This window comes from Triticum aestivum, chromosome 3B, assembly GCF_018294505.1.
Source record: "Triticum aestivum cultivar Chinese Spring chromosome 3B, IWGSC CS RefSeq v2.1, whole genome shotgun sequence".
Taxonomy (NCBI): domain Eukaryota; kingdom Viridiplantae; phylum Streptophyta; class Magnoliopsida; order Poales; family Poaceae; genus Triticum; species Triticum aestivum.
The window spans coordinates 765,332,121-765,341,831 of record NC_057801.1 but is presented as its reverse complement, the minus strand read 5'-3'; the positions used below and the strand labels follow the sequence as shown (position 1 = coordinate 765,341,831).

Sequence of the window (9,711 nt, the reverse complement as noted above, 5' to 3'; positions counted from 1 at the left end):
TCAATAACCAACAGCGGGATCTGGATACCCATGTTGGCTCCCACATGCTCCTCGATGATGTCATCGGATGAACCACGATGTCGAGGATTCAATCAACCCCGTATGCAATTCCCTTTGTCGGACGGTATGTTACTTGCCCGAGACTCGATCGTCGGTATCCCAATACCTCGTTCAGTCTCGTTACCGGCAAGTCACTTTACTCGTACCGTAATGCATGATCCCGTGACCAGACACTTGGTCACTTTGAGCTCATTATGATGATGCACTACCGAGTGGGCCCAGTGATACCTCTCCGTCATACGGAGTGACAAATCCCAGTCTCGATCAGTGTCAACCCAACAGACACTTTCGGAGATACCTGTAGTGCACCTTTATAGTCACCCAGTTACGTTGTGACGTTTGGTACACCCAAAGCACTCCTACGGTATCCGGGAGTTACACGATCTCATGGTCTAAGGAAGAGATACTTGACATTGGAAAAGCTCTAGCAAAACGAACTACACGATCTTGTGCTATGCTTAGGATTGGGTCTTGTCCATCACATCATTCTCCTAATGATGTGATCCCGTTGTCAACGACATCTAATGTCCATAGTCAGGAAACCATGACTATCTGTTGACCAACGAGCTAGTCAACTAGAGGCTTACTAGGGATGTATTGTGGTCTATGTATTCACACGTGTATTACGATTTCCGGATAATACAATTATAGCATGAATAAAAGACAATTATCATGAACAAGGAAATATAATAATAATCCTTTTATTATTGCCTCTAGGGCATATTTCCAACAGAGCAAACACAAGAAGTTAAAGGATAAGATGTCATATAGAGACCTAAATTATAAGGGGGCTTTTCGAGATGCTCTAAGGTTTGAGAAGGTGTTTGAGGAGTTAAACTTTGAAGATTCAGCTAGAGATGCTCTTGGATAGCACCAGCAAGAAGTTATTTTTTAAGACAATAATTAACCCCCTTTAGCATCAAATTATGCACACAATCATCTTTTATTGTGAAGTATCAAGGTCTTACAATAGGGTAAAAAGTGCGGAAACAAATCGGCTAGACTACCATCCAAATAGGCCGAACATAGTGGTCGCTACACTTGTCTTTAAGTGGTTGCACCTAGTAATCCAAATATTTCTTTATGGAGGGAGTAATTGAGAATTCCACGCATCTACATGTTGAAGCGAGAACCGTGTACAAATCTAAAACGTGGTCAGTGGATAACGTGCAAAAGAATTGGAAACCCTTTGTTTGTTAAAAATAATATCATTATGACTTCTTCATATAGCACAAACTCCCATCCCGATTTGACTATTTGGAGTGGCAAGTTGAAGGCTATAAAAACCACCCACCACACCAGTGGTGCTAACGGGCAAGAGATGAACCAATGTTGAATGGTTTGCTCTCCATTGCAAAAGCAACACTTCTGCAGAAGCCAAGACCAGAACAATCTCTATCAAGGATTCAAAGATGGTGCGACCACAACTGAAAAGATACAGTGAGATGGATATTTTCAATCTTCTCTCCTTCCTTTTCCTTTCGGCTTTTCTTTTCTATAGTGGAAGCTAACCTGGTATTTTCCTCGCACCTCTCGTTGACTACTACCACCGTTTGCGAGGTTTAAACATCTCATTTCTCATGTGTAAAGTTCAGAGCGCTGCTAGATTAATAAACTAACTAGCAGAGTGTCCCGCGCATTCGCGCGGCTAGATTTTTAACTTGTAACTAATTTGTTCATTACTTTCATATGAATATGCCACATAGGATGTTGGTATATTTAGGAAATAAATGATAAATGGACACTATTTTCATTGACAATCAAAATATCATCAATATATTAGCAGCTAATATTAGAAAGTTAGGCAACACACATTCTTCTCGCTCTCGGTCTATTTTACATTCATCGTCGATTTGCAATGACCTCAAAGGAGGCATAAGTCTTTTTGATATTTTCAATATATAAATAAACTCCAACATTGGAATAAATATAAATATGAATTTCTTACATCCTATCATAGGTTTTCGTCCTCCGCAGGACTCAACATTACCGGCATGGTGGCTCGTGCATTTGTGGCCGTAAATTTATTACATATTGTTGTACATAGTTTTTTTTGTCAATAATTAGTAGTGTTACTTAGCTTGATTATATTCACCTATACATTGTCCATAGGGAAGTTCTGCAAAATTGAATTCCAAGGAGACGTGTTACTTAGCTAGATATATTCATTTTTAGGCTTCTGTTCACGGCACTACTCTTTTAATATCCTTATCAAAATCATACTTATATTTCTATTGAGTCTCCACTAAATATTTTACTACCACATATGTCTTTCAATTAGTAGTGTTCTTTTGTTACATGAAGAAATTGCAAAGTGCCATCATTGTGGACTATTTAACCAAAATTAGAGAATAAATTTTATCATGACATATAAGTAACTTTTTTGTTGCATTCTTGCTTGCATGTGCTTGCGAGGAAAACCATATTCAGATGTTATTTTATGGCTATCAAATAAGATTGATTCTCATAATCTATATAAAACCGATCAGACTGATTACTTGGTTAACTGGTGCCATCTGCAATTATGGTATTGCATGCACTTCATGCAATATGGATTGCTTCCGATTGATTTTCATCATAGCTGATTTGGCTACTAATACACATATAACTTTTAGTTCCAGTTTTTAATCTCAACTATCGGAATTAGGACCCATCATATAATAAACATAAAGAATTATTTATGTTCTCTCTATTAATATCGTATCTTCATGAGGTCAACACTCTGAATCAATATGATATACTTGGATCATGTGGATATGCCTCATGACGTGTCTTTCTGGATCAAGAGTATATTGAGAATTTGCTTCCCCGAAACTCTATGCTATGTGCGTACACATGCACTCTTTTTTATCTAGGTTGAGAAAGTATGTTATCGCCCATGGGTAGAGAAAGTTTTTTTTGTGACTTAGAGAAAGTTTCTTATTCCACGTGAAGCACTAATGTAGCCGTCCAGATTGATTACTTTCATAAAATCATATCCCAATTTTTTGGCTGAGATCATAAATGATGTCACTAAAAGTAGTATTATGATCTGATGCTTTTCACCTCAAAAGCAGAAAAAAAAGAATAAGATTGGACTCTTGTTTTTTTTGCAGGCCACTTTGACTTGTTATAGTTGGAAGCCGTGCCTATTTTAGCTGTTGGGTAGCCATGCTGCTTTTACGGGAGCGGGCAGCCTTGCTTTACAATCCCCAGCACACGTTCACTTTTTTCTGACAACTAACACACGCTCACTTCTAATTGTCTAGGTCAGTATTTTTAATAGAAAAAACATATAACTTCGTCGGAAGTTGCGGTCGGACTGTTGTTTTTCTGGGTGGCGCTCGGACTCTTTATACTTATACTTGGCAGCTGTGCCTTTTTCTAGCTTTTTGGGAGTCGTACTTTTTTAGGCAGATGGCAGCATTGGTTTACAATCCCAACGAACGTACAATTTCAATTGTCTAGGAGAGACTTTTATAATAGAAAAACATATGACTTGCACGAAAGATGTGCTGATTTATTTATACATGTCAGGCCAAATTGTTTTGACGCACCTATATTTGTATGTAACGCTACATGTATTAAATCTTAACCGTTAATATATAAAATTGATGGTCAAGATAATTTAATCTATGTGGATGAACGTGAAGGCTTCTTTAACTTCTGTAATATATATATATATATATATATATATATATATATATATATATATATAATAGAAGATAGATAGATAGATAGCCCTAGTAAACAGTGGTCTCTCGCACATGGTTTGGCGGCCTAAAAGAGTTTAATTTCAGCAACTCGTGGCCCACATGAGAAGTAGGAGTATATCCCACAACAGGGAGTGGAGACAGATGCAGTGTAGCTACCGTGAAAATGGGGTCTCACTTTGTCGACGAGAGCTCGGACGGCAAGGAAGGCTGGAAGGATGTGGAGCGCCGCTTCGACGAGATGAACAAGGCCGGGCGCATCCCAAAGGAGAGCTTTGGCAAGTGATCGGTGAGTGCCAAGCTGCTGTGCTAATCATGTTACGTTTGGCACTTTGTCGAAAAAATGTTACGTTTGGCAATGGTGCGATTTTCGGAGTGGCAAATCTGTAGACGGGATAGCAGGTGGTTCTGAGCAAGAACTGTGCGCGAATTATTCGGACGAAGTGGCAGCAACTATGGGGATCGTAGGTTACTGGAGTCGAATCCACCGTTTTTATGCTTAATTTGCATGCCACTGCTGTTTGCTTGTTCTCACGAACTGTGCCTTTTAGCTAATCTGCCCAAAGAGTTGGCTTAACTAACCGAGATCCAGTATTTGGCCCACAAGAATTACCTCGAAATAGTGCCTGTTATCCCAAACGTTCCCTGGTCAGGAACTCAGAAATCGAGTACTCCACTGACCACTAGTAGTACTAGCAGTAACAGTTGAATAGTTACTAGCAAAGTAGCTAGCCCGCGCTGCTAACATGGATCTCTGGCTGGCAAATCATGCCCGTGTATGTTCACTCCCTCCGTTCCTAATTATTTGTCTTTAGAGATTTTAAATTGACTACCACATACGGATGTATATAGACATATTTTAGAGTGTAGATTCACTCATTTTGCTCCGTATGTAGTCACTTGTTGAAATTTCTAGAAAGACAAATATTTAGCAACGGAGGGAGTATCAAGCAACCAATGTTGGAGTTGGACCCTTATGTGGCACACTATCTTAAAAAGAATCCATAAAGCATTCGAAAAAAAAACACAAAGAAGAAGAAAACGATCCATGGTAGACTAACTAACGGCCATGCTTCTGCATCCAAGGCATGGGGGACTCGGAGGAGTTCGCGGCGGAGCTGTTGGTGGCAATGTCGAGGCGGAGCAACCTCGATCCAGACGAGGGTGTCAACAAGGATCAGCTCAAGGAGCTGTGGGAGGAGGTCACCGACCGCAATTTCGACTCGCGCCTCCGCATTTTCTTTGACATGTAAGCTAGCTAGCTTCTTCTCTCTTTTCTTTTTTGAGTTTTCCGAATGCACCAAAGTTGTGGTTATAATCACGCAAACATAACAGATGTGACAAGAACGGCGATGGGAGGCTCACGGAAGACGAGGTCAAAGAGGTGGGGAGGGTTTGCCCGATTGGATCTCACACTCATCAGCTGCACTCGTCTAGTGGAAATAATGAACTGATAAACCCTTAACAAATGAAGCAGGTCCAGCATTGGTAACCATTTTTTACCCAGCTACCTACTTACTATATATATTGTAGGCTATTATATTGAGCGCGTCGGCGAACAAGCTGAAGATCGACGCCGCCGCCTACGCGCTACTGGTCATGGAAGGGCTCGACTCTGACCACCGTGGCTACATCGAGGTCGTGGACTCGTAGTAACTAGCAAGCATTTATATCCCATCTAATCAACGAAAGGAAGCGATACATATATAGAGGTTGCTCAAGGTGTGCGTGTACGTGCTTGCTCCATTGCAGATGTGGCAGCTGGAGACGTTGCTGCGTGGGACGGTGAGCGCGCGGGCGCCGGAGTACGAGGGGAGGCCAAATTCACTGTTTTGACCCTTTTCCTTAACTTAAGCACGATTTGACCCTATGTGCAAAAGTTTTTCGGATTTGACCCTTTTCCTACCGCCATTGTCTATGGCGGTAGGATAACACATCCTACCGCCAAGGCCTTTGGCGGTAGGATAACACATCCTACGTCCGTTCGATGTGAAAAGGACCCTATCGTCATGGTCTTTGGCGGTAGGGGCATGCATGTAATTATAATAAGGACACGCATGCAATAAAAGATTCATTTTTTACAAAAAGGACCCTACCGTCATAGGCTATGGCGGTAGAGTTACACGTCTTACCGCCATCGACTGCGGCGGTAGGGTCCTTTCTGCAAAAAATGAAAGCGACGGTGTAGGTAAGTCCTACCGCCAAAGGCCTTGGCGGTAAGGTGTGTTACCCTACCGCCATGGACAATGGCGGTAGAAAAAGGGTCAGATCTGAAAAACTTTTGTATATAGGGTCAGATCGTGCTAAACTAACGAAAAAGGGTCAAAACAGTGAATTCGGCCACGAGGGGAAGCTGGAGAGGAGGTCGCGGCTGGTCCCGTCAAACGGCCTGCGGGAACTGGATGCACCTGATAGTCCCTGTCCTCTTGTCTGCCTGCCAGGGAATTATTAGAAAGGTTCGTTGGAACAATGAGCAGATGAAATTTCTCAAGGTTAGGTGTCTACTCGATTCACATGGCTCTAGTTTATTTCATTCTTGCTAGTAACATGGACACCATGCATGGTTTGCCTCTTTCTTACTACTATATATACAGGTTGCAATTTATCCAGGAAATGTGCTTTGTCTTGGCATGCATAAGCCACAGGGTTTCAAGTACAAGAGTGGGATGCACCTGTTTATCAAATGTACTCAAGTCTCGACTTCTGAATGGTACTACTGTCACTTTACCCCTTACCCACTTATACTATCAGGATACTTGTATAATTTTACATGGGCTTCTTGCTTACAGTTGATGATCTTGCAGGCATCCCTTCCCCATCACCTCTGCACCTGGAGATGACAATCTAACCGTGTATATCCGTACCGTTGGTAATGGTGACTGGGCATCTCAGCTCGTGAACATTTTCGCAAAGGTCAGTTCAGCCAATATACATACAAGAGCAATAAGTTTGGGCATTCAATTATAATAGAGAGCGAGATTAATGTGGATTATCCAAAATTGAAGAATTAAATTTCATATTCATACAGTGCTGCCAGCCACCTGCCCGGAACGAAATCGCCCGGTAAGCTCATTTCTTTCACCACCGCCTTGTATGCGGGTTTTCTCCAAATACTCGATTTGGCTCTCGGGAGCATTGGCTCCTACCCATCAAAAATACCTTTCTAAATGCCAAAAATATGCGAAAAAATTATACATGCACGTATTCATGTCTAAATGTTATGCGCAAATGTTTAGATGAATGGCCAAGCATTTTGATCGTGCAAAAAGGCAAGTTGGACAACAAATTTTCTCTGCTAATTAACTTTGTTTTTTCATTGATGAAATAGTACTGTTCTGTTTTCGCTTGAAAATTGCCATGCATGCCTTGGACATTTAACATGCACATGTACACAGAAAAAAAAGATTTTTTAAACTTGTTTAGCCTTTGTTTTGAATTTATTGTTCATCACAAGAGCAAATGCTCCCCAGAGCCAAAACTCCATGTTTGATTTTCTCACCACTTTGTATCACTTTGGCCATTTGGGCTTTATATAAGTAGAACAAAAGCCTATTTCGAGCTCATTTCTTTTAATATGCAAATTCAACAAATTTTCAGTATAGACTTTTACTAACATATCATCATTGACGTGTCTCATTCAGGTTTCCCATGGTCTTTATTGACGGTCCTTATGGTGCACCGGGGCAGAATTACAAGAAATACGACATTGTCTTATTTATCGGTCTTGGGTTCGGCGTCACTGCTTTTATCAGCGTACTAATAGATATCATGAACAATGTTTATCCCACCGATGTAAATTTCTTTCACTGTAGAGAATTCCCAACATTATGCTCATAGTATATATATAGCTTCAGGAGAGAAGGATGTCACTGACAAAATGATTTGTGGAAATAGGAGGCGGAAAGCACACGTGGTTCTGAGGTCAAGAACAACTGGCCAGAAAGAGCTTACTTCTACTGGGTCACCAGAGAGCAAGAATCCTTCGACTGGTTCAAAGGAATCATGAATGGCATTGCCTACCTCGACCGCAGCGTACTTATCTCACTCAAGATCTTAAGCTTCCTTCCATTTTACCAAGATGTTCAGTCACATGATTAATCAGGGAGTGGGCTAAGAATATGGCAACTGCAGAATGTAATAGAGATGCACAATTACCTCACCAGCATGTATGAAGAAGGCGATCCAAGGTCAGCGATGATCTCCGTGCTTCAGTCACTCCAACACGCCAAAATTGGCGTTGATGTCATCTCTGGAAGCAAGGTATTTTCTCACCTATGACTTCTCATCCCATCGCGCATGGCTTTGCTTGCTAAATTTTCTGGTATTTCCTTCATATACATCTCTTGTAGATTTGAACGCATTTTGCAAGACCTAATTGGAGGACGGTGTTCTCTTGCTTGGCCAATGCCCACAAGAACTCTCGTATAGGTGAGCTAAATTCTCCATAAACACTTTGTCATGAAGTACAATAGTTCTTCTTTTACGAGAACACACAATAGTTAAACTACGTACTCGAATCTCTAGGTGTTTTCTATTGTGGAACTCCAACGCTCGTGGAGCAACTCAAGGATCTTTCGGCGGAATTCAGCCAGACAACCACAACTAGATTCCATTTCCACAACGAGAGTTCAGCCATAATTTAAAGCTCGATGTACTGTTGTGGATGAATTTATTTATTTATTTGTTGCGGCAAGTTGTTGTGGATGAATTTATGCACTCTGCTGGAACTATTTTTGGTTTATGATTGTAAATGTAAGCATTCATGTAGTTCTATGCCCTTCTGATCTATTATGGATAGATGGATGCATTTATATATTTTAATGCTCCTTTGATGATTAATAAATGGATGTAATTTTTACGCTCTTTTGACGAAATATGGATGGATGCATTCATTTATGTATTTATCATGCTATTTTGATGATTATTAATGATGGATACATTTTATGTGTCCGTGTTATTACTTCCCTCCTGACGGCACCCTGTTGTGTTTAAGTTTTAGTATGGTTTTGCAACCAGGTTCGTCTCGCATAAGTGCATGCTCCGTCCCTGCATGCACCTATCCTCATAACAGAAAGGTCACTATGAATAGAAATAGTTGATTCAGTAGCAAAGAAGCATTCACCCTGTTTTGAACGATATTAAGAGCGATACATGGAAATTTATCTCTATTTCATCCAATATATCCACCTCCGTCAGGGTTTTCTCGCCTACCATGAGTGGGTACAACAAACGAGGACATCCAGTAGGTGTCGTGGGTGGCAATCATTGCGACAGTGGATTGTTGCGTCTGGTACAAGTGAGAAGAAACCAGATATGTAGGACGCAATTGGGAACGAAGACCCTAGGCGGAAAAGTGCAGGAAGGAAGAAGTTCATGCGTATGCAGGCCAACTGGAATTTCCAACACAGAATTAATTTCCTTGTAATTTGATCCAAGGACGTACGCGGTGCGCGATCACGGCGAAAAGGAAATTATGAATTTAAGTATGGAAGGACCAAACTGACCCACACATTGCTGACATTGTTAGTTTGGAAAAAGCAGAACCTAGATGTGTGCATACACGTGTGCAAACAAGTTTCCTTTTTTAAGGCAATTGACTGTAAAAGATTATGTTAAAAAACAAACAAATACAGGTTTCGAACATAACCTGAGACAACAAGATTCAATATATTAGGATTAAGAATGAAAACAGCTGGAAGAATCGTTGCATAAATAGTGTATGTTTGGCAGATGAATAAGGACGTCACATAAAAAGTGCATGGTTGACGATAGGAAAAAGCATGCCATGAATTTTGAGTTAACAAGATAATTGGACAAACGGAAAACAAATTAAGTACTGAAAGGAAAAAAGGCATGCCATGATTTTTGAGTTAACAAGAATATAATGAAAGGATTGGAAAGAAAAACTGACACAAAAGGAAAGAGTATTGAAAGATGACAGTGTAACAGGGCACCGAGG

The 9,711-nt window shown here is 40.7% G+C and overlaps 1 pseudogene; it reads left to right on the top strand.

The window, feature by feature from the left end:
* Positions 1 to 3,918: 3,918 nt before the first annotated feature.
* LOC123067852 (putative respiratory burst oxidase homolog protein H) lies at positions 3,919 to 8,395 on the top strand (annotated as a pseudogene).
* The last annotated feature ends 1,316 nt before the right edge of the window (positions 8,396 to 9,711 follow it).